The sequence below is a fragment of the Dipodomys merriami genome, unplaced genomic scaffold, assembly GCF_024711535.1.
Source record: "Dipodomys merriami isolate MVZ:Mamm:240054 unplaced genomic scaffold, mDipMer1.0.p SCAF_196, whole genome shotgun sequence".
Classification (NCBI taxonomy): Eukaryota; Metazoa; Chordata; class Mammalia; order Rodentia; family Heteromyidae; genus Dipodomys; species Dipodomys merriami.
In genome coordinates this window covers 1,935,355-1,959,189 of record NW_027203337.1, presented here as the reverse complement: position 1 = coordinate 1,959,189, position 23,835 = coordinate 1,935,355, and the positions used below count along the sequence as shown (strand labels likewise).

General features: G+C 36.1%; 1 pseudogene; it reads left to right on the top strand.

Annotated features, from left to right (window-relative positions):
• LOC138831437 (MTRF1L release factor glutamine methyltransferase-like) overlaps window positions 1-23,835 on the top strand; it is a 325,973-nt pseudogene that overhangs the window by 110,462 nt on the left and 191,676 nt on the right.

Below are 23,835 nucleotides of genomic sequence, written 5' to 3'. Positions count from 1 at the left end.
TTTTACTGTCTCTACCCATTTATGTGATAGTATTTCTTGATATTGAAACTCTCCTCTTGTTATTCTTATTGTATGTAATTCAACGCTATTTTTTACTATATATTTAATATGGGAAATATAGATTCAAAAATGTGTAAAGTTTTTTTCCTTTTCAATCACAATATTGTCATTATCAGGATACTCTGTGATCATCATTATCCTCATCAAAATTATTATTAGAATCATAAGTGGTAGCTATTGAAACTCTGATATGTATCTATGATTTTGCGATTATTCCTTTTGTCTTTTGATTAATAATTTTAATGTTAATCACTGTGCATGCATCCATATTAAAATTTTGAACAAAGAAACCAAAAAACTAAACCATAACAGGTAGCTTGGCTGTTTGCTTATAACATATTATAGAATACATTTTTGAAGTATTGCAATTTCCTAACAAGTATGAATTAACTTCCTCTCTCCTCACCACTACACACAAATATTTGAGTTTGAACAGAATTATTTTAAGTAATATACTACAATATCATGTGTATATCTAAAATTCCCTTAAAAGTAATAAACGCTACATTCTATTGAAATATTAGATATTTTATTCTAGGAAACTTTTGGAAAAACATACTGTATATCTTTGAAATAAAAAGGTAAAAAAATAGTAGCATAAGAAGTTTTAGAAGGAGTCTGTCTTCAGAAATGTTTATATATATATATATATATATATATATATATATATAATGTGTAGAAAGACATACATTTTTAGAGATTGTCATCAGAAATACATACATATATCTAAATTTATGTGCAGAACGATGTACATTATAATGAAACAAAAATCTTGAAACATCAGGTGGACCTCTTGCAACAATGAGAAGTACAAAATGTCATGTCAAAACCAGCTTTACAATGTCGGCGTGGGGGGGGAGGGGGGTATAATTGGGTGGGGGGAGGGGGGAGGCGGGGAAGGGAGGTGAAGGGTAAACAAAGGAGGAGGCTGCAATGCTTGGTAAGAAATGTATGCATTATCCTGCCCATGTAATTGTAGCCCCTCTGTACAGTATGTTCTCAAATAAAATAAAATAAAATTTTAAAACAAAATAAAAAAAAAAAAGAAAAAGAAAAATTAGATGTCCACATAAAAACCCATAAAAAAATCTTGAAACATAATTAAAATTAAAAATATACATTAAACCATGTGCCAGTGACTCACACTTATAATTCGAGCTATTCTGGGTAATGAGGTCTTGGAATTGTTTTTGAAACTAGCCCAGACAGAAAAGTACTTGTTAGATTCTCCAATTAACCACTAAAACCAGGAATTAGCTCTATACCTCAAGTTGTAGAGTGCTGGCTTTGAACACAAAATGGCTTAGGGACAATGCATAACCTTGCAAACAACATCTAGACCAACAAAATATATCTCCTTAATTTCACAGAAGCATCTTTTACCTGCTGTGAACATTTCTTAGAAACATGAATACATGCCAATGGAAAATGTTAGGTAAAACGTATAGAATATTTACGTCTATGTTAAAGACATGACTATTTAGATTGTTTAAGATATTTAGGTAATGATTTAAAATTAAGAATAATGATAATATATTGGGACTGTCTTTTATTCTATTTTATGATAGTAATACAATATTTGTAATTAATCTGTAAAATTACTCTTGCTTGATATTTAAATTATAATAAATGATAAACATTTTTAAATGAATTCCATAGGAAAGGATAATTTTAATGGTATTAATTCTTTTGTAATTTCAAAACAATTAAGAAAATTATTCCAAGGCTGGTTTTTTCTAAAACTATATTTATTTTCTTATTCTAATTTTCATATGTTCGTAGAAATTAAAATTCCAAAAATTCAATGGATGTTGGCATTCAGAATCATCTTCATAAATACTAATAATGGAGTCGCTTAAGTGGAATTGTTTTATTTCATTTGTTTTTGTCACAAATAAATCAAGATGATTGTATGTTTTGTTTCTTTTCACGTTATTGGCTCTTATCCTGAGAATACTTTTTTCTAGCAAAGTAGAGAAAAGCAATTGGATTGAGCAAGTAACATATGGCTATCAAAAAATGCAGATGCATATATTTGTGTTTTCTATCATTTGCTAAAAGTTTCTTCCAGAAAAGGTTATCAATTACGTATAAGTGATGTATAATTCCTAGATATTCCAGTTATCACATACATTTTTTGATTGGGTTATCTCTGCATAAAGTATAAAAACAGACAAAAAACTCAAAATAAACAGAAATCACATCTTTGTTTTAGAAACTGCAGTTTACAAAGAATTTTTAGCCAACACCAAAAACATTAGGTATTTTGCAATTTGTAGGAAGAATTTTTAACTATAGGTTTATTTTTTTGCTGACATGAAATTCACATACAATATATTATCTCCTTTCATTGTATACATTTTAGTGCTTTGGAAGTGAATTGTACACTCATAGGTTTTCCAAGCCTAATTTTCACAAACTTGGATTTCTTCAAATAGAAATGCTATAAATTTTAGAACAGATATTAAAATAGATATAAAATTGAGTTACAGGAATTTGTCCAGCATACATTTTCTATAGGGTGTATTTTCAAAATTAGTTTTGAGGAATTATTTCAGGTTCTCACTCCTACTGTCCAAGTGCACAGTCAATGAACTACATTCCCGATCCATACAAGTTTTTTACTTCTCTTTAATACATACATAGAAGTGTAATAGCTAGAACATATACAATTCTCTTTGACCTTTTGAAGACTTGAAAAATTGCTTAATAAAATGACTGCAGTATTACACAAATCATTCTACTATACGAAGTATATCAATTTCTCCACAAATGCATTACTATATTTTGTGTCATCTTTTTATATTATGGTCATACTACTGAATTTTCTTTTTCTTTTTTCTTAGATACTAAAGAGGAGCTTAATTCATATGCTTCTCCTATTGACTATTAATTTACATATGTTCTTTGTAGAAATATCCTGTTCAGAAAAAATTTATACAGAATTAGAAGATATAATAGTACTTAAGATTCAGGATCACTGTAGCACTAACATTGTAGCATTAACAAATATGTACCCTCTATCTGTTGGATATGTTTTCACTACTTTCATAGAATTAAGAAAGGTCATCAGTTGATATTAGTTTATTCTTGCTTTTCTTTAGCCACTAATGCTTTCCATGTCAAATTTTTGGAAACCGTTACTGATCCATTGTCATGAATTTTTACATGTTTGTTTTGTAGGATTTTACAACTCACATTTAGTTTGATAATAATTTTTATTTAAAAATTTTTGTATATGGTTTGAGGTAGTAGTCTAAGATCATTCTTTAAAACTAGAGAGGCAGTAGTGCCAATATACCCATTTAATATTCTATTTTTATTTCATTAAGTCATGGCATCCTTTTCAAAATCAATTGACAATAAAACTAAGAATTTATTTTTGATAAATCTGTTACATTCTTCTGTGTGTCGGTTCTTTCACTAATAAACATGGTAATAAAATTCAAATCTAGTTAGAGTGCTCAAGCTACACCATTTTACAAGACTGTTCTGATTGACCTGTATTCCTTGAATTTACATACAAGTTTATTGAGTTGGTGGACCAATATTCTACAGATATCTAGATGTTTGATAGTCACTCATATTTTGCACCTTGTGAAAACACAAGACCCCAGATATTATATAGTGAAAAATGTCTTTAGAGAATGCTTAAAACAACTAAAATTAATTTAGGAATGACTTAAGATTTAGATAACACTATAGAATAATAAAGGTGAATGATAACGACTACAGCGAAGAGTGAAAGGGGATAGAATGATGGACCACCTAGGAGCTGTATGTCATTGTTATTGTGTTTCAAAAACAGAAAGACTTCAGAGAACAGAAGGAGGAAAATAATCAAAGGGTCCTTAATCAAGTTCTTTTTAACCCAGCTAATAGTGTGGACTGAGAGTCAGAGAAGATAGGAAAAAAAAAAATAGAAAATAAAGCATTGTATAGACCTCTTACAATGTAAATGAATTGTAATAGCAATATGATAATTAATTTCCAAAGAAATAAAAGAAACATTAGCTAAAATCTAAAGGCAAAAAGAATGAAGGGAGAAAAGAAGCAAAGTAAAACCTTTATCAATAACAAACACAAGAATTTGGAAGTGAAAAAGCAGTGGAAATACTCTAAATAACAATAAAATAACAATACAAATTGCTAACATGGATAGAAAATGGATCACATTTAATCATATATAATTTTGAAAAAACATACTAGGAATGAAAATTTTAAAGTCATAATTTAAAACACTAATTACATTATAACTACACAGTATAGTTCAGTGGTAAAATCTTGACCTAGCATATGTGAAATAATGGTGTGATCTCTCAAGCATTACAAAGGTACACACAAAGCACACACACACAAAAACCACATAAACACACACACACACACACACATACACACACATACCACATACACACATTTGGAATATTGATATTATAATATTAAATAGAGGAAATTTTCACAAATAGTAAAAAAAGACTAATATATGAAATCATAATATTGCTCATACTATTTAAGCATTTAGTAGAAATCAAATAATCACAATATACTTGGATTCTTATAGATTAAGTAAATGGAAAATTAAGAAATAGAAGACATGAGAACCTTTGTAAATAAGTTTTAAATAATAAACATTTTGAAACATGTATCCTTTAATTTTGACAAAAGATTAATGTTACTGGTGTTTAAGTCTCAAGATTTAGAATATGATAACCAGGTGCTCTATATCTCGCTATGGGTGGCTATATCTCAAATCATTTCACTCTGGATATTTTTATGATAAGGTCTCATAGTTTTTCAGGATCTCCCGAATTACAAACCCTATTTACAGTTCCTACCATAGGTAAAAAATGGAAGACCCAAATCACCATGCCCAGCTCAAACTTTTTTTTTAATTCAAGTACAAATATTTACAAAAAAGTGACCAGGAAATGAAGCCTTTCTTAATATAGTATGTGATTCTTGAAAATAAAGTAATTATTTGTTACCGGGAAAAATATGTTTAGAACTATAAGAAAACCAATTTATGTAAATTCACCAACCATATAATAATTAAGAAAATTATATTAAATATTCACATGTTAAATATTTTAAAAGTAACATATATGTGAATAATTTACATGTGTAAAAATCATGCAAATTTAAATGAAATAATCCTAAACTCTGAAAAAAGAATTATCTTCAAAAACAAGAAAATAATTAATTAAGACCAAAATTTGAAATATAGAAAATAAAATGACATGTACCCTTTAGTTGACTTAAGTAACTGTAAACCCTTTGTATATTAATTTTATAATAAAAAAGTTTGAACAAAGAAAGCAAAAGTACATTTGAACAATACCAACAGCAAAAGCATCAGTAATTGAGTGTACAAAACAAAAATCGATGGAGGGGATAACAATATTCCTTCCAAAAAAATGTACTCATTACCTTAATTATGTACCTGTAACCCCTCTGTACATTACCTTTAAATAAAATTATATTGAAATTAAAATTAAAACAGATAATATAGCAATTAAGAATTCTTAGAAGCCATTAGTTAAAAACTTTATAAAAAACTGCACCAAGTAACCAAGGAATATATTTTGATGATACTATTTAAAAACTTAAACTTCAGCAGAAAAGCAAAATGTTTAAAATCTTTTACAAATAAAGTAATAAATCAGAATATATTACTATAGGGGTTCCGGGAAGATGGCGGAGGAGAAGCTGGATTCTGAATAATCTCTCGCATAGAAAGCAGTTTTAGAGTTCCAGTGAAGAGTCCTAAGCCAGAGAATCACACCAAGTGTGCCATCACAGGACAGAGAGTTAGACAAGAGAGGGAAAGCCAAGGCAAGAAGACACATCTGAGCGCTTGCCATCAGCCACCGCGGCGGCGGCAGCAGGGTCCCGGCTGAGACCGCAGCCAGGGCTATACCTGAGCACTCACACAGAGAGTCCAGGACGAAGGAGCCAGAAGCAGTGGACAAGCAGATTCTACACAACACCAGCAAGAACCGACAAGGAGCGGACATCTTCATCCTGCAGTTTGCAGACCAGAGACGACCCAGGATCCAAGACTCAGCGTGAGTAGAAGCCCGACGTCCTCACTCTTTCTCAGGGAGCAGAGGAGGGAAGGCCACCCCTCCCCCCACAGCACCAGTGATCTCCATCTTGGATACCAACAAAGCTTGGAGGAGCTGCAAGCTCCAACTAAGGCCTTGGAGTAAAACGAGTCATTTAGCAGGTCATAAGAACTTAACAGCGAAGTGACCTGCCAGACTCAGCTCCATCCAGGGAAAAGTCACCCAGCTCAGGCGCCAGCCATTGGAGTGGCTTTCCTCACTGGGTAACCAGAGCCAGAGGCTGCCCCTCCCTCTAGCAGCCTCAACAATCAATTGAAAAACAGAAACCCTGAGAAAGGCTCCAGGCTGGGCTCTGTGAGTTTTTTTCACAAAATAGCCCCATGGAAAAGGTACTGTTTGTTGAAAGGCCTCAAATCTACCCAGAGTCTAGCCTCACCACTGCATCCCCCTCTTTTGTGATTCTCAAAGCAGATCACCCTCCCATTAAACTAATCTGGGAGGGGGATCTCAAAATTTTGGGTAAAGCAGAGCATTTTTCTGCCTGTTCCAACAAACTGACTTATGAAACCAATCAAGCCACAGGACCTCAAGCTGACCAGAGACTCCAAAAAGAGGCTGGTTACAGACAAAAGGGAGATACAGGATTCTTCCCACCCCTCCCAAAAAAATAAAAAAAAATCAAAGAGCTTTTTTCTTCTTCTTCTTCTTCTTTTCTTTTTCTTTTTCCTTTTCTTTTTTTGGTACCTAATATATATAAATTTTTTTAAAAAAAATTTTTTTAAAAAAATTTTTAAAAAAAATTTTATTAATCTTTAATTTTTGTCTTTTTTGAAAAAAATATTGTTTTCCAGTAACTTTTTTTTCCTCTTATAATTTTTATTTTAGGAATACGTGAATGTGTGTTTTCCTTTCTTTTCTTGTCTTCTTTCTCTTTTTCTTTCTTTCTTAACTATCTTTTTGTTTTTTGTCTAGCTCTACTGAGCTTCTGACCTTTTTTCTCCTTTTCTTATCCTTTTCACCTTTTCCTCTCTTTTGATCTTCTTTATGTGACTTAACTTTTGTCTTGCACATCCTCAGATAAACCCGTGGTTAACTAGTAGACCCTATCCCCCATTGTGTAAACACTTAATCCACAAATTTATTACTCAATTCAAAACCTCTGATACTTAAATCCCTTAATAGCAGTACTACCTCTTTATACCTATATAATATTTTAAGCATTTTTTCAGTTTTTCACTTCTCCACTATGTCCCTTCCCTCCCCTTCATATACTCACATTCCTCTCTAAATAGATGGTCTTTTAATCTCCAAAATAATATTAATTTTTACGTTTCTATTTTTTTCTGGTCTCTTTTCATTTCCCTTTCCCTTTCTTCTTTTTCTCTCTCTCTCTACTTTCATCCTACCCAACCTATTTTCTGCATTGGGATTAGGACATAGTTAACTCTACCTATGCCTCCCCACACCAATCTATTCCTATTTTTTACCCGCATCTCTCCCTAACCCTACTAATTTCTGGTTTTCCAAATTCTTGTCTGCGGTTCGAAGCCCATTAACATATAGTTGTTTGATGTTGAATAGATGTATCTGTTGAACTAGATTGTATCTGAAGACTATTGACTGTACAAATGCAAACTTTGATTGATGGTTGCCTTAAGATACACAAAACTGCCTTAAGATACACAAAACTGGTGCTATTTTCATCTCAAATGGGCAGAGTAAGCCGGGAAAAACACCAGAAAAATGGCAAATACGGATATCTCAATTCCCAATCTTGATAAACAGGGGTCAGAACAGATAATGAATAATCCAGAGGAGAGTTCCCAAATAGCTCTACAAACACTGCTGGCAAACATGATAAATGAGAAGTTTGACAACTTACAAAGGACTCTGTATGAGCGTAAAAGGGATAGAGAGGAGGCATCCCAAAAGCTTATACAGGAATATCATAAGCGTGAGGAAGCTACTCAAAAACTGATACAGGATTTGCATGAACAACTTGCGAATACTCAAAGAGAAAGGGAGGAATGGCGTGAGCAGGCTGAGAACACTCAAAGAGAACTGCAGGAATCCCACGAACGGGAACAACACTAATACCCCAAAACAATGAGGTATTGGCCATACCAGTCTCTCATTCCCCCAGTTCCCTGGCCCTGGAATCTAAAGTCTGTGCCTCTGTATTCTGAGCACCTGGAATTGCCTAGAAGGACCTGAGGGGCACAGCTGGGGCCAGAAGATAGACTGTCTTGTGATAAAGTACGTTTACATTTCCTAGAAACTGACCTATACTTCCAAGCCACCTTGCCCTCACCTCCCATGTAGCACTAGATCCTCCTTGCTTGGGCAGTCTTCAGTCAGCTGTCAAGTTCGAGTTGGCCAGAGCCACCAACAATCCCCCATTCCACACTCCACTGCCAGCCTGATGAGAGGGATATGAAGTCAGAGGCCCAGTTGAGGAAAAGGATAGGACATCACATGACTGAGGCCCTCCCTTTCCGGCAGAGGAGACCCTATGCCAGCTGGCATCACTGACCCAGAATCCGCTGAAGGTGACCAAATATTGGGACAGCCAGACTTGTGCGCCAGAGAAAAGTTGGAACACAGAACTGTGGCAATTTAGGACTCATTGTAGACCCTAATAGGTGGCTAAAGCAAGGTCGGTGTGAAGGATAGGCACCATCTGAGATCAGAAAGAGGCAGACCAGCAACCAGGAACGGGACAAAAAAATACGAGGGAAAATTACACACACACACACACACACACACACACACACACACACACACACACACACACACACACACACAAATATTCCAAGCCCTTAGAAGTTCCTGAGAACAAAACCATGAACTCCCTCTATTAGGATCACATCCAACCCATGAGAAGATGGCACTATCATACTCAGACTAACTGTAGACACATCATTGAGCCTCTCATATCTGGAATGTCTCAGAACCCAGCATGGAATTTCCTACCGTACACACTGCAATGTCGAAAACTCAGCCAACCCCTTTTTTTAATGTTGGTCATGGGGTTTGAACTCTGGGTCAGGGCGCTGTCCTCCAGCTCTTCAGCAGAAGATGAGCACTCTATATTTTGAGCCACAGTGACGTTTTCTGTTTTCTGGTGGCTCATTGGATATCAAGACCCACAGACTTTCCTGCCCAAGCTACTTTGAACCATTATCTTTACATTTCAGATTTATGAGTAGCTAGGATAACAGTTGTGAGCCACCAGAGGTGCCAGACATCATCCATCTTCATATACCCAGAGAAAACCCATTTCATCAGACCACAAACTTTCTTGCAACCCTTTACTTCAGACTTTGACACCCAGCATCCAAATCAATCCTTCATTAGGGAGAATACAGACACAACAATCCCACCCCTGCACCCATTTGCCCACTCCCTGCCTGCCATAGGCCTTGACCACTTGAGTTCTTGGTAAGACACCATCCATTCTACTGTGGCTTCAAACAGGTGCAAATTTGGGGAGTTCTTAGAATGTCTGTAAAGTGAGGCCAGCACCTGGTCTCTCAATCACAGCACCCTCCCACACACACCTCCACATCTTTGCAGCGAAGATGTTTTACTTTCTTTCATTTTTTCGATTGTGAGCTTGAATGCTGGGCCTGGGTGCTGTCCCTGAGCTCTTCAGCTCAAGGCAAGTACTCTACTATTTGAGCCACAGCACTCCTTCCAGTTTTCTGGTGGTTTGTTGGAGATGAGAGTCTCAGGGTCTTTCCTGCCCAGTCCTCTTATCTCACCTCCTGAGTACCTGGGATGATAGCCATGAGCTACTGGCACCCAGCAAAACATACTTTTCAATGCCTGTCATCCTATCCTCTCAGGAGACTGAGATCTGAGGACTGCATTTGGATGCCACCCTTGGCAGCAAAGTGCACGAGAACTCTTTATCTCCAATTAAACACCCAAAAACCTGGAAGTGGTGCTGTGGCTCAAGCAGTAAAGGGCTCGCCTTGAGCTGAAGAGCTGAGGGATAGCGCCCAAGCCCAGAGTTCAAGCCCCATGACTGACCAAAAAAAATTAAGTTTTCACTAACAAGTAGGAGCAAAAATGAGAGATTGAATATTAACTAGAGCATTATCATTATATTTATTTCTCAGTGATCATTCTTGTAATGATTAATGAGAGTTTTCAAGCCAGGTTTAGCTTAAGAGTTAGTGTTAAGTAATGGATTAGATGGCAAGTAAATTTGAAATTGTTTTAGGGTACAGGGATTCAGGGAAAGGTAGGATCATTGGAAACTACAGTATTTTTCCTGATAAGTGAATTTGAGGACAAATAATATAATACTTCATGTTAGGGAACAAGATAACTTCAGAGGTAGAGTCAAAAATTTTGTGGGAATTAGGGCAAATTGAAATGCATTTCCAGAGTGCAAATTGGAGTATCCATTAGAATGATTAAAAACTAGAGTTTTTTTCTTAAACATTAGAATTGGACTATCATTAGAGTGAAAGTTAGGTTTCAGTTCCAGCTGAAGTTAGAGTTAGCCTTAGGGAAATGGAAAGTTTAGGGCCAAACTGAAAGTAAATCTTCAAATAACAAGTCTAGTTAGAATTCAGATGAATGTGAAATAAGAAAGTGCTAATAATATTAAGATTAGGGTATGATTAATGCGAGGGTTATCCTCAATATTCCAGTTAGGTTTCGGGTTACAAAAATGGCAAGATACTGAGTAAAACTACAAACTGTTTTTAGAAAGATGAGTTGAATCAAAGTTAGGATGAATAAAAACTAATGTATTTGTATGGCTTTTAGAATCCAAAGGCTATTAGTTCTAGGGTTAGGGTTACTGTTCTAGTTCAGGTTAGACTTAGGCTTAGGGAAGGGTAAGCTTTACAGTAAAACTGAGTTTTCTGCTAACATTTTCAAGTATAATAAGTTTGAAATTTAACAAAAACTACAGAGTTTTCCTAAGTTTCCTATTCAAGGTTGAATAGGGTTAAATTTAGAGTTAGGTTTCTAGTAAGGTTTATATATAGTTAGGGTTAGGTACTAAAGTAGATTTTAAATAAACCTGCAACTTCTTTTTGGAGATATAGGAGTTCAGTAAACGTTAAGATCAGGGGAAACTGAGATAGTTTTCATAATATGAAGATTTGAGGTTAATGATTCATAACAGGGAACGATTTCATAGTCCAAGTCATGGAATCTAGTATTTGGAGCAAACTGCAAAGCATTTCAAAAGCAATGAGTATCTGTTAGAATGTGTCTAAACAGGAGGATTTTCCATTAATTTTAGGATTGGGTTACTATTATCATCAAGATTACTCTTAGGGTTCTGTCCAAAATTAGAGTTAGAATTAGGGAAATGGAAAGTTGAGAAATTGAGTGACTTACTTTGTTTGTGATGTATATGCACTATTCTAAGGCTTGAACACAAGGATTGGGTTCTGCCCCTGAGCTTTTTGCTGTAGGCTAGAATTCTACCACTTGAGCCATGAGTCCAATTCCAGGTTTCTTTGACAGTGAATTGGAGATGAGACTCTCACAGACGTTCCTATCTAAGCTGACATTGAACTGAGATCCCCAGAGCTCTGCTTTCTGATTTAAAGTAGGATTAATGCATGAGTTACTAGTGCCCTGGAAAGTGCCTGAATTATACTGATTGTTTTTAATTTTGTTCGATATCGAGACTTGAATTCATTATCTTACAGCTTTGCTCACTAAGTATCACTCGGCCACTTGAGCCATGTATTCACAAATGATTATTTTAAATAGCTGGAAATCATTAAATTTTCTTCAAATGATATGTATCATTAGTGTTGTTCTAAAACTTATCCTAACCAAAAAAGATTTATTGACCCTAGAGATTATCTGAGCAGATTCTCATGCTTTGCTTCTAATTGCATAATATTTTAGGGACATGATTTTTTAATTATCATTTTGAGTAGCAAAGCAGTTATCATTTAACAAAGCAGTTTATGCGTACAATACACGTTGATCAATGCCAACCTTTTCAACATTCTCATCCATCCCTCCATCCCTGCCCTATACAGCTCTTCCTTCACTCTTCTTAATTTTATAAGATATTTACTGGATTCCTCTCTGCATTTTACACCTTTTCTCCTATTCAATCTTCTGCCTTTTCCCACTTCACTCCTCTTTTGACTACCCACTTCCATATAATCCAGCAACTCTACTCCTGGGCATTTACCGGAAAGAATACAAACCAGGATATAGTAACGGTTTCAGCACAACCATGCTTACTGAATCAGCCCAGATACTTCTCAAAAGAGAAATGAATCAAGTAAATGTAACACACACACACACACACACACACACACACACACACACACACACACACACACACACACACACACACACTGGAAATTATTCTTACTCATCAGAATGAATATTGTACCATTTGTATCTCTCATTTATCATTTCATCTGCCTGGTATCTCATTGCCAGCGTATTGTCCCTGTACTGCAGTAACTGACACATGCAAACTGATGTAAAAGATTTTTAGGTTATGGGCTAACCATAGATTCCTAAGTATGAGTTCTCTGCTCATTCTCTTTGTCTATACATGCCTTTGAGTAGTGATTGTACAGATTCATTTGTACCATTTGCTACACAGAAAAAAGATGAACCATACATATATATGTATGTATATATATATATATATATATGATTATACACACACACACATATATATATATATGCACACATATATATATGCACACATGTGGATATATATTAAATACTTGGGTACATTTTATGTTTTCAAGAATTATGGAGCTAACAAATATCACATGCATTTTCCTACCTTTTCAATTTTTTCAAAACCTAAAGAATTTTGTCTCTTTTGCAAACCTAATTTTTAAGATAATTTCATCATCTCTGATCTGTCAGTGGCCTTGAAATTAGATGTTCAAATAGGACAAAGTTATTTAGGCTTTTTGGTGGAAGAAAGGAATATTACTAGGGTTCTATTCAGGGGTTCTCTGCTTGCTAGACAGGACTTTGTATAGCACCAAGCATCTCAACTACTTTTGCTATACTTCTAGTCCATTTTATTTACTTGAGGTCTTGAACTTCTGCCCTGGTCAGATCGTAGATTGACTAAGACTTTGCTACCTATGCCTCCCACATAATTAGCTAGGATTACAGATGTGAACCACGATGGCCAGCTCATTTGTTGATGGCTGTCTTGGCAGTTATTTCTTTGGCCTGCCTCAGACCAAGATCCTTGTCATTTCTGCTTCCCAATCAGCTGGGATTACAGATGGAGCTACTATACTTGGTGTACATGACACCTGTTTTTTTTTTTTTTTTTTTTTTTTTTTTTGTCGGTCGTGGGGCTTGAACTCCGTTCTTGGGCGATGTTCCTGCACTCTTCAGCTCAAGAGGAGTGCTCTACCCCTTGAGCCACAGCGCCAGTATCTGTTTTCTAGTGGTTTTATTGGAGATAAGAGTCTCACAGACTTTCTTTCTAGGGCTGTCTTTGAACCATGATCCTCAGATCTCAGCATCCTGAGTAGCTAGGATTACAGGGGTCAGCCACAGGTGTTTGGCACACCTTCTGTTCTTTAAATGAGGTTTTAATTGTAAAAAATGCTGTGTAGAGGGGTTATAGTTACATGAGCAAGTTAATGAGTACATTTTCTATCAAGCATTGTTACCTCCTCCTTTGTTTTTCCCCTACTCTCCCCTCCCACCTCCACAACTACACTCCCCTGTACTCCCTTCCCTTCTTCCCAGCCTATATTGTAAAGCTCTTTTTTTTAACATATGTCTTGTGCATCTCATTGTTACAATGGGTCAGCCTGTATCACTATTTATCTATTTTGTTTTTTCCCTTCTGCTCCACAAGCTAGAGAAGGGTGTATACAAGATACAGGGCACCAACACTAAATATAGTGAAAACAAGGGTTAAACCATGGGGGAGGAACATAAAAAGAATAAAAAAAACACTTGGTAGATTATAAACCCTATCGTGGGTTTCATTTCACTTAACATCATCTTATCTGGTTGTATGTACATAGTTTTTGAACTTTTATGCTTGCCCCAGACATGTAATAGTTATTGCAAATAAGGGAAAACATAGGAGCAATATTTCTTTGGTTTTGGCTTACTTCACTTGATATAATGTTTTCTAAGTCCTCACTTAAAGTTCCCCTATGATCCAGCAGTCCACATTTTTGGGTATTTATCCAAATGATCACAAAAAACCATACTAAGCTACTGGTACAACTATGTTTATTGCAGCATTATTTACCATAGCTAAGATATGGAACCAACCTATATGCCCCTCGGTAGATAAATGGATCAAGAAAATGTGATACACACACACACACACACACACACACACACACACACACACACACACACACACACACACACACACGCACAGACACACTGGAATTCTATGCCTCCATCAGAGAGAATGACATCACCCCATTTGCTAGGAAATGGAAAGACACAGAAACAATTATATTAAATGAAATTAGCCAGGCTCAAATAACCATAGGTCCCATGGTTAATCTTACTTGGAGTAACTAGTACATGGTACCATATAACCGTATAAGAGCATGTTATGTGAAATGAACCCCAAGATAGGGACACAAATAATTTGTATTCCATGAGATTCTTTTCTCTCTATGATCCCCCAAATAAAACTGGAAGGGGAGCTGTCGTTAAAATACAGAGCACCACCCTTAAGGGAAAAAGCCTAAGTGACAAGGTTAGGTCCTAATTTTAAACCATAATATCAGCCCTCAAAAAAGTTGATTTCTTTTCCTTGAGGTTTTTATTAAATTGCTCGGGAAAATAATCAACGTTTTATTTATGTTTAGCATTACTATTAAAATCATGTTATGTTTATTTATGGTATTCTTTATTTTCTTAAATTTTACTTACACTTTAATATCCAGTAATGATAAGAGATGATTACTGTTTCACAAGTTTTTATGTCACTTGAATATATGGATGAGAGGTACATACAAGGAGTTTGGACTGAAAATAGATATTAGCAAGGTCTTAACATAAGAACTGATAGTTGAAAGAGCTGTGGGCATGTATGAAATAAACTAAAGAAACCAGCAAGGAAAGATAAGGTATGATTCTGGAAAGCAAACAATTTTGGAAGAAAAAAAAGGAAAATATGTAGCTTTTGGTAAGAACTTTGTAATGCATCTGCACATTCAATTCCTTATTTGTAGTGGAAGGCATTTCAGTTAACTTTATTTTACAAAGTTAAACATGATTGACATTTAATACCAACTAGCCTCTGTCTCTGGTAAGCAATTATTCTAGCCAGGTGCAAGGGGCTCAGGCCTATAATCCTAGCTACTCAGAGAGCTGAAACCTCTAGATCCTAGTTCAAAGCCAGTCTGGAGAGAAAAATTGGTGAGACTTTTCAGTGGCACTGTGGCTTAAAGTGGCAGCACTAGTCTTGAGTAATAAATCTCAGAGACAGAACCCAGGCCCTGAGTTCAAGCTCTCTGAAATTATTCTAAAAATACTTGTTCTCATTATTTCTTTAACTTGTTTAGAAGGATGTTTTAAACTTAGGGGTTTTTTTCTTTTTTTAATTTTAATGTTTTTTGTGAACATATTGTACAGAGGGGTTACAATTACATAAGCAAGATAAGGAGTACATTTCTTATCAAGCATTGCAGCCTCCTCCTTTGTTTACCCTTCACATCCCTTCCCAGCCTCCCTCTCTCCCCGACCTAATCTCCCCCTCCCCTCACCAAAGTTGTAAAGTTCGTTTTCGAAATGACAACTCGTACTTCTCATAGTCCCAACAGGTCCACCTGTATCCTTAAATGACTTGTTTTTCTCATCTCCTCCACAAATTATACCAACATCAAATATAGTGAAAGCAGGGGTTATACAGTGGGGGAGGAACATACAAAGCAACAAAGAAATAATCTTATAAATGAGTTAGAAACAAATGCATGAAAGAAAAAAAAACATTCAAATACATTTCTAAGGGTTCATTTTCCTAACGTCACATTATCTGATCTTTTCTGCTTGACTCATACATATATGAGATATTGCACATAAGGGAAAGCATGGGACATATGTTTCTTTGGGCTTGCATTATTTCACTTAATATAATTTTTTCCAAGTTTTTCCATTTCCTAACAAATGGGGCAATGACATTCATTCTGATGGAGGCATAGAATCCCATTGTGTATATATACCACATTTTCTTGATCCATTCATCTACTGAGGGGCATCTGGGTTGGTTCCATATCTTAGCTATGGTAAACAATGTTGCAATAAACATAGTTGTGCTGGTAGCTTTAGTGTCGTCTTGTTTGTAAACATTTGGGTAAATGCCCAAAAGTGGGATTGCTGGGTTATAGGGGAGCTCTAAGTGAAGTATTTTGTGGAACCTCCATACTAATTTCCAAAGTAGTTGAACAAGTTTACATGCCTACAAACAATGAAGTAAGGTACCCTTCTGTCAACATCCTCTCCAGCATCTGTTGCTGTTAGAGTTCTTGATTATAGCCATTCTAACTGGGGTGAGGTTGTATCTCAATGTTGTTTTGATTTGCATTTCTTTTATGGGTAGGGAGGTTGAGCATTTCTTCATGTGTCTATTGGCCATCCTTCTTTCTTCTTCAGAGATTTTTCTCTTCAAGTCTTTATTCCACTTATTTATTGGGCAGTTGTTTCTTTGAGGATTTGTTGTTGGGGGATTTAATTTTTTGAGTTCCAAGTATATTTTATATATGAGACCTTTGTCCATTGTATGGCTAGTGAATATCTTCTCCCAATCTGTGGGCTTTCTATTGGTATTGAAAGCTATGTCCTTTGCCATGCAGAAGCTCTGCAACTTCATGCAATCCCATTTGTCCAACCTTTCTTTGATTTGTTGTGTTTCCGGGTCTCTATTCAGAAATTTTCGGCCTGAGCGAAGGAGACCTAGGGTTTCTCCTATTCCATCTGTAATATTTTCAGAATGTCTGCTTTGACTCCAAGGTCTTTGATCCATTTGGAGTTGATTCTGGTACAGGGTGATATATAAGGATCTAGTTTTAGTTTTCTCCAAGCACTTAACCAATTTTTCCAGCACCATTTACTGAAGAGGCTGTCTTTCTTCCATTCTATTATTTTAGCTCCCTTATCAGAGATTAGTTGGCTATAGGTCTGTAGGTTCATTTCTGGGTTTTCAATTCTATTCCATTGGTCCTGATGCCAGTACCAAGCTGTTTTGATTACTATGGCTTCATAGTAGAGTTAGAAATTTGGTATTGATATTCCACCAGCAGTGTTCTTTCCATTGAGGAGCGTTTTTGCTATTCGGGGTTTTTTACTGTTCCATATGAATTTTTGGCTTGCCTCTTCTATTTCCTTGAAGAATGAGGTTGGAATTTTGATAGTATCAAGGGATTTTTTATTTCATGTTGTCTTAATTTATTTTTAAGATGTTCAGAGAAAAATGATGTATAGTAAGAACTGGTTTGTATTGCTTTGTATTTCGTTTTGCTTCTACACCTGGAAAGGAGATGGTCAAAACCATCCTCCCCCCACCAAAGTTGTAAAGTTAATTTTTCGACATAATGATTTGTATATCTCATTGTTGCAATGCGTCCACCTGTATCCCTAGTTAAACGATTTGTTTTTGCCCTTCCACTTCACAAATTGTACCAACATCAAATACAGTGAAAGCAGGGAAAGCAGTATAGAAATAATCTTATAAATATGTTAGAAACAACTGCATGAAAGAAAAAAATTGAATACTTATCTTGGGGTTCATTTCCCTAGCATCAATTTATCTGACCTTTTCTGCTTGACTCAGCAGTTATTTCAAAAAAGGGAAGCCATGGGACCTATGTTGCTTTGGGTCTGGCTTACTACACTTAATATAATTTTTTCCAAGACTTTCCATTTCCTAACAAATGGGGCAATGATATTCTTCCTGATGGGTGCATAGAATTTCATTGTGTATATATACCATATTTTCTTGATCCATTCATCTACTGAGGGGCATCTCGGTTGGTTCCATATCATAGCTATGGTAAATAATTCTACAATAAAAAATAGGTGTGCCGGTAGCTTTAGTATGGTCTTGTTTGTGATCATGTGGTTAAATGCCCAAAAATTTGGATTGCTGGATCATAGGAGAGCTCTATGTGGAGTCTTTTGATGAACCTCCGTACTGCTTTCCACAGTGGTTGAACAAGTTTACACTTCCACCAACAATGTAGTAAGGTTCTCAGCTGTCCAAATCCCCTCCAGCATCTGTTGTTATCAGATTTCTTGATTTTGCCATTCTAACTGTGGTGAGGTGGTACCAAAATGTTGTTTTTATTTGCAATTCTTTTATGGCTAGAGAGGTTGAGCATTTCTTCATGTGTTTATTGCGCATCCTTCTTTCCTCTTCAGAGAAGTTTCTCTTTAAGTCTTTAGCCCACTTATTTAATGGGCAGTTGTTCCTTTGAAGATTTATTGTTGAGGGATTTAATTTTTTCAGTTCCAGGTATATTTTAGATATGAGACCCTTGTATGTTGTATGTCTAGTGCAGATCTTCTCCCAATCCATGGGCTTTCTAGTGATCTGGCTAGCTATGTCCTTTGCCATGCGGAAGCTCTGAAATTGCATGCAATATCATTTGACCCATTTGTCTTGGATTTTTTTTTGTATTTCTGAGTCTCTATTAAGAAAATTTCGGCCTGTGCCAAGGAGACCTAGGGTTTCTCCTATTCCATCCTGTAATGTTTTCAGAGTATGACTTCAAACTTTTAATGTTTGAAGATCTTTGATTCATGTTGAATCGATGTGAGTAGATTGAGCTGTTGCATACATTTGTGTATGTGTGTGTGTGTGTGTGTGCGCGTGCGCGCTCGCTTACGCGCCTGTGTGTGTATCATTGAAATCAAGGATAAGGAACTTGGTTCCTTTTTCTGAGATATACAATATGGTGTTTCTTTGTTGGTGTTAGGCTGATTGCTTGCCTTTGCCTTATGTGTACATTCCAGCTCAATTTTTCAATTAAAGTTACTTTATTATTGAACATATAATGCTCTGATATTGCTTTGTTTTTAGTCTGACATCTAGGATTTTCTTTTCCTCTTAAATATTAACATTCAATATGAATTTTACCTCCTGACTAATTTTCCCTTTAATTTGCATTTTGAAAGAAGAATTATAATACCTTTGATCTCTGTATTCATGAAGAAAATCCACTTTGAATTCTCTGTTTAAAGTAATAACACCTGGACAGATTTGTTAGCACCAAGACCTTAAATTATCTTTTGTAGTTTTAGTTTAAAATAACCCTCCTCCATGTTTTTAGCGTGGGTAGAAAAGAATTCCCACAATGCCTCACAACTTTTATCTTTCACTTTGTCTATGCTTCCTTGTCAATGCTAAATTGTTCTGGATGCCTGTATTAGCTACCCCAAACCCTGCAAAGCTGTTGCTGCTACCCAATTTACTGACAATACAACTCAGCAATTACAGTCACAATTACCCTTTCCATGTTATCCTATTCTCTCCTACTCATTTTGCTACCCATAATTCTTAACACCATGGTTCCAGCTACCTGATCCCTGATACCCCTGTCTCTGGTAACACATTCCCAAACAAAGCAAGGCAAGAGTAGGCACAGACAGTCGAATTGGGTACTACTCTTGCAGGCACAATGGGACATTATTCCTCAGGTATTTAACATGAGGAACTAACTAGTGGTGGAAACAAAAGAGGTTACTCAGAGGGGACTAAAATCCAAGGATATCAACTTGTAACTTGTTGCTAGGAAAAGCAGGCCCTAAGGTGAATGTTAATGAGAAAAGAAAATTTGACAAAAATATTGGGAATGATATAAACAAAAGTTCCAGCTTAATCTCTTCTACCATTGATCTGAATTATTTTATGACATAGATATGTAACTACTTTGCAGTTTTAAAAGTTTAAGAAGTTGCAAATTTATGTGGTACTTATATTAATTTATGGAATATTTGCATATGATCATGTTAATGATACTCAATAGTTTATGCTTTATGATATGCTCACGAGTCTGCCTTTGGCAATATGAATTGAGCTCTCTAACAATAAATGGGATTTCATTGTCAAATACTACAAGGATATTACTGAGGCTAATACCAAAATGAAAGCTGAAACAAGAAAACTGAACAAAGCTACAACTTTGAAGGGAAGGGATCAGTGGTAAGGGCTAAGATAAAACAGAAATTCTTCACATAGGAATCTTGGAAGAATAGAATATGTCTTGTTGAATCACTACTTTTTAAAACATTCTTAGAAAGAAGAACATGATTTTTGATTCTAGCTTTTTGGGACCTCTTTAATGAGTGGTTAAAGAAAAAAATTTTGAAATGACTGAAAATCCACTGACATGAATTATTAGATTAACATTATACTCAAAGTTGCCTTGAGATGCAGGCAGGCTGGATTCCTTTTCTATTAAATTAATGGAATAATCTTCCTTTTGAATGGTTGGACAGTCCATGACACTTGTTCCAAAACAAGAAAAGATACTGGAGAGAAAAAAAAAAGAGGAAGGAGAGTCAAGGCTGCTGAAATTAGCATATTTCCCATTTGGACTTTAATGGGTTGTTACTACAAAGAATTAGAATTTCATCTTAAGATAATAATTTTAAAATGGATGTGCTAAAGGATAGCTTCGAAATGTAATATTTAATGCTGTTGCATTACTTGAAGACAAAGGTTTACAGAAAACTTTAAATTCCAGAAAAACTGTAATGTACCAATAAACACCTAGAAGAAATATAATTTAAAAATTTACCCGTTCACCTTAAGTATGTATTTTAGGGCTGGGAAGGTGGCTCAGTGGTAGAGCACTCGCCTTGTATGCTTAAGGCCCTGGGTTCGATTCCTCAGCACCACATAAGCAAAAAGAAAAAGCCGGAAGTGGCGCTGTGGCTCAAGTGGTAGAGTGCTAGCCTTGAGCTGAAGAGCTGAGGGACAGCGCCCAGGCCCAGAGTTCAGGCCCCACAACCGGACCAAAAAAAAATTAAAAAAAAATATGTATTTTAATGTTTTCGTTTCTTTCATGCATATGTTTCTAATGCATTTACAAGATTATTTCTTTGTTGCTTTGTATGTCCCTCCCCCACAGTGTAACCCCCGCTTTCACTATATTTGATGTCAGTATAACATGTGGAGGAGATGGGGGCAAACAAGTCGTTTAAGGATTCAGGTGGACCTGTTGCAACAATGAGAAGTACAAAATGTCATGTCAAAACCAGCTTTACAATGTCGGGGGGGGGAGGGGGGTATAATTGGGTGGGGGGAGGGGGGAGGCTGGGAAGGGAGGTGAAGGGTAAACAAAGGAGGAGGCTGCAATGCTTGGTAAGAAATGTATGCATTATCCTGCCCATGTAATTGTAGCCCCTCTGTACAGTATGTTCTCAAATAAAATAAAATAATATTAAAAAAAAATTTACCTGTTCAAAGCAAATCCTGGCATGAAAGTCTGTGAGTCACTTATCTCCAAACAGGAAGAGGCACAGTAGCTCAATTGGGAGAGGGCTCCCCTTGAGCTGAAGGACTCTGGGATATGTTAATACCCAAGCCCTGAGTTCAAGGCCCATGACTGACAAAAAGAAATTTTAAAGAATTAAATCGTTAGGGTTGAAGAAGACTTGTGGTAGAGTCATTGTATTGCATGTATGAGGTCCTGGTTCAATTCCTAAGCACCACATAAGCAGAAAAAACTGGAAGTGGCACTGTGGCTAAAGTGGTAGTGCACTAGCCTTGAGCTGATCAGCTCAGGGACAGCACCCAGACCCAGAGTTCAGGCACCCCTACCAACAACATCAACAACAGCAACAACAAATTAAAGCATCAAACAACCTGAAGATTTTGTCCAGAATAATGAATGCAGCATTATCCGTTTACATGACTCAGTGACTTGAAACCAAGTCTACCAGGGGAGATGGTGCGCATTTTGTGTGTGTGTCAAAACATGCAAAATTATTTTCTACATTCCCAGGGAGGGAGAAAGGAGGAAATGGTTGGGGGAGGGGGGAGGTGTTTGGTGGACTTGCCTTTTGTTTCACTGATTGTTTTCTCTAGTCAAATTCAGAGAAATTCTGCTTGCAATCCTAGTTGCATGGGCAATGACGAAGCCATGTCCTGGAAGTGGTTTTGTCCTGTCCTTGGCCTGGTTCCAAACCCCACTGGATAATCCAAGTCCCACTGCAGGACCAAGATGCCTTGAAGACTACTGATCCATTGGGCAGGTGGACCTAACCACAGCCAGAATAAGCAGAAAATGCAATTCTGAAGGCAGCACTGGAAATTTATATCGGGTAGATATTTTAAATATATTTTTATTGTAAAAATACTGTACAGAGGGCTCAGAGTTACAGAACTAGATAATGAGTACATTTCCTATACAGCATTGTTACCTCCTCCTTTGTTTTTCCCCTGCCATCTTTTCCCTCCCCACATCTCCAACTCCTCACTCCTCAACCCCTGCCTGACATTGTAAACTCATTTTCGACACAGTGTCCTGTACATCTCATTATCACAATGGTCAACCTGCATCCCCATTTATGCATTCTGCTATATTCCTTCCACTCCCCAAATTACAAATATATATATATAAATAAATATATATACATGTATATACATATATATGTGTATATATATACATATATATGTATATATATATATATATATATATATATATATATATATATATATATATATATATATGGTGCAGAACACTGGAATCAAATAAAGTGAAAACAGGGTTTTACCGTGGGGGAATAACGTAAAAAAGGATCATAGAATACATTATAATCATACTAAAAACAAAAGAAAGAAAGGAAAAAACAATTGTGTCTCTGACTTGGAGTACATTTTGCTTAACATCATCTTGTATGGTCATATGTACCTAGCTTTGATCTTCTCTACTTGTCCTAGACATGTACTAATCCTTGCAAAGAAAGGTAAACCATGGGTTCTCTGTTTCTTTGGGTCTGGCTTACTTCTTTCTGATGGAAGCATAGAATTCCAGTGTGTGTGTGTGTGTGTGTGTGTGTGTGTGTGTGTGTGTGTGTGTGTGTGTGTGTGTGTGTGTGTGTACCACATTTTCTTGAACCATTCATCTACTGAGGGGCATTGGGGTTGGTTCCATATCATAGCTATTGTGACTAATACTGCAATAAACATGGTTGTGCTGGTAGTTTTGTGATCATTTTGGTAAGTGCGCAAAAGTGGGGTTGCTAGGTCATTGGGGAGCTCTAGGTGGAGTCTTTTGAAGAAATTTCATACTGTTTTCCAAAGTGGTTAAACAAGTTTAAACAGCTGCAAGTAATGCAGTAGGGTTCCCTTTTAGATATATCCCCATCAGCATCTGTCATTATTACATTTCTTGATTACAGCCATTCTAACTGGAGTGAGGTGTAATCTCAATGTATTGATTTGCATTTCATTTATGACTAGAAAAATTGAGTATTTCTTCATGTCTCTAATGGACATTTTTTATTTCCTCTTCAAAGAAGTCTTTCTTTAAGTCTTCAGCCCACTAGGTTATTGGGCAGTTGTTCCTTTCAGGATTTGTTGTTGTGGGATTTATGATTTGGAGTCCTAAGTATATTTTAGATATAAGACTTTGTCTGTTTTATGACTCATTAAGAACTTCTCCCAGTAAGTGGGCTTTTTATTGATCTTGCTATCTATGAACTTTACCATGCAGAAGCTCTGCTGTTTCATGCAATCCCATTTCTC